Source organism: Cervus canadensis, chromosome 28, assembly GCF_019320065.1.
Source record: "Cervus canadensis isolate Bull #8, Minnesota chromosome 28, ASM1932006v1, whole genome shotgun sequence".
In the NCBI taxonomy this organism is placed as follows: Eukaryota; Metazoa; Chordata; class Mammalia; order Artiodactyla; family Cervidae; genus Cervus; species Cervus canadensis.
This window is the reverse complement of record NC_057413.1, coordinates 45,958,008-45,960,910: the sequence shown is the minus strand read 5'-3', so window position 1 is coordinate 45,960,910 and position 2,903 is coordinate 45,958,008. Positions and strand designations below refer to the sequence as shown.

Sequence of the window (2,903 nt, the reverse complement as noted above, 5' to 3'; positions counted from 1 at the left end):
TAATATATATATATACTATCTATATAGTATATAGATAATATATAATATAATTAATATAATGTTTAATATTATCCCAGAGGACTCTGAGATTCAAATGAGGAATACTTCATTTGAGTAAATTTTTTGGAGAAATGATGTACAATCCTTTCTGCACTGGGAAAGAATGGTTGAGAATGTAATCATGCTTAGATTTCCTGAAACAACAGCTTTTAGTTTTTAAAAATATATTTTGTGATTTTCAAGGAATTTTGTTTATAAGGAGACTGTACAGGTAGCTTGATTAGGTCGGTACAGAATGGAAGATCAAATCTAAATTTGGAAGAAACAAAATAGTTTAGAAAATTGTTTATGAATAAGAAATAAGAAAATTGTTTATAAATAAGAAAATTGTTTATGAATCCTGACTTCAACATGCTCCTAATTCTTTGAGACCAATAGAATTCTTTTGACTAAGTCATTAAAGGCTTGTTTCACTTGTTTGTTCCTCAGTGTATAAATAAAGGGGTTTAACATGGGGGAAATGGAATTAGTAAGTATAAATACTCCTTTATTAATGGTAATTTCATCTTCTGATGAAAAGGCTTTTGTCCTTTTCTGGGCAGCAGAGAATCTTAGAATTGTTCTGATGATATACATGTAGGACAAAACAACACATGTAAGAGACAAGATAAGTATCAAAACACAGCCAACAATGGTCATCTCTTTGATGATCCATGGATCTGACCATGAGATCTTCAGAAGTGGATTAACATCACACAGAGAAAATGGTCAATGACAGAGTCACAGAATTCCGGGTCCAATACCAAATGAACAGTTGGAATATTGATGAGTAAAGTGGTCATCCAACAGCAGAAGACAAGCATTTTGCAGAACCTGTGGTTCATGATGGTCATGTAATGTAGGGGTTTGCAGATGGCTACATAGTGATCATAGGACATGGTGGCCAGGAGGAAAAATTCTGTTCCTGCAAACACATATGTAAAAAATAGTTGGGATAGACAAGCATTGTAGGTAATGGTCCTGTCTCCTACTGATACACTGTACAAGAATCTAGGAGTGCAGGCAGAAGTGAGTAAGACTTCTAAGAAGGAAAAACTTCAGAGAAAAAAGTACATTGCAGTTTTAAGATGAAAGTCCAGTAATTTGAGGGTGATTATGACCAAATTTACCAGATTTCCAATTAGACTCAGCATGTAGGTGATGAGAAGAAATGTAAAAATAAACATCTGCATTTGTAGGTCATCTGATTTAATCCTAGGAGGATGAATGTGATTACTGGCGTGTGGTTTCTCATTTCTGGGTCCTTACTTCTGCACACTCTGCCTATAATACTGAGGGAAATAAGATCTGAGAAGATGATAAAATGTTTATAATAGTATAGTTGTTTAGAAAAGCAAAACAATGTATGTTACATGTACCTTCTTTTACTCAGTAATCAGTATTTTTAAGTAATTCATGCTGTTAGCTCTTTTGATATATCACTTGATAGGTTAGAAACTTGGCTTTCAAATATTTCTGATCAAAAAATATGGTGAGATATACCTTTTATATTGTAGTCCACTGTACATGCACACACACATACACAAAAATAAATATTTCCATGTATTTATAAGAATTTCAATAATAACTAATTATTAGCTGCCCTGCTGTCTAATGTTTTCTATATAGTATATAAAGATATTAATCACTATGCTGTATATGCAAAGCTAACATAATGCTGTAAATCAACTATACTTCAATTTTTAAAATAAATACAAATGCGACCATCTCAGTTTTATAATCTGCTAAATGGTCATAACCTGTATTCTAAAAAAAGCTTCATTTTTTAAGGGATTCTTTAATATTGTCCAAGTAATATGCCTTTTTCATAACTTTTAAAAATATACACTATTCTGTTAATTTATACTTTGGAATAGATTTTTTTCATTGCACTCTTGTACCCTAGGAGCATTCATATCATGAACTTTGGGATATCCCTTCTCCTAAGAACTTTCCCCACATCAATAACTGAAAATTTATATAGTTTAAATATCAATAACTGAAATTTTACATAGTTTAATTATCTGCTTGAAGGTTTTTATTCCTGGATAAGTTGAAAACAGTTGAGGACACCGTTCCACTGCCATGACTGAATCTATACCTACTCTACAGAAGACAGTTCCTGTATTAAAAATTCCTTTCCCAGGTCTTTCCCATGACTCTCTGCAATTGTTTATGCCTGTACATGACTGTCACTGATTTCCCACTGGGGGGGCATAACACAGAGAGCGTTCGACTTTTACGGAATTCACTACATGAAGAGATGTTTTGTAACGGTTGAAGAATATTATTCTTGTGTGCTCAGTCACAAAGTCGTGTCTGACTCTGTGACTGCCTGGACTGTAATCTGCCAGGTTTCCCTGTGCATGGAATTTTCCAGGCAAGAACACTGGAGTGGGTTGCCATTTCCTACTCCAGGGCATCTCCCCGACCCAGGGGTTGAACCCATGTCTCTTGCGTCTCCTGCATTGGCAGGTAGATTCTTTACCACCAAGCCACTTGGAAGTTTTGTTTATCTTTCAATCTGATCTGTGTTTGTATGAAACACTCTGACACTTTTTTAGCAAGCCATTGATGCTATAGTTAGCTCTATAACTATTAAATATTTTCTCCAGTCTGACTTCTATCCTTTGCTTCTAATAATTGTCTCTAGCTCAAGACTTCCAACAAACTCCTCAACTACTTCTGATATGGTGTCTGAAGATACCACTCCACTGAAATGACACTTGGCAATTTTAGCTGTTGTTTCTGTAAGTTTCAGTGAAATGTGGCCCATTTTGCACTTTTTGTTGTACCTGGCACTGTCAATCACTCCCTCTTATGTTGTTCTAGACACATTGTTCATACAATGTCTACACTCCCGG

General features: G+C 34.6%; 1 pseudogene; it reads right to left on the bottom strand.

Moving 5' to 3' along the window:
* Nucleotides 1-417: 417 nt before the first annotated feature.
* LOC122429988 lies at nucleotides 418-1,294 on the bottom strand (annotated as a pseudogene).
* Nucleotides 1,295-2,903: the final 1,609 nt, after the last annotated feature.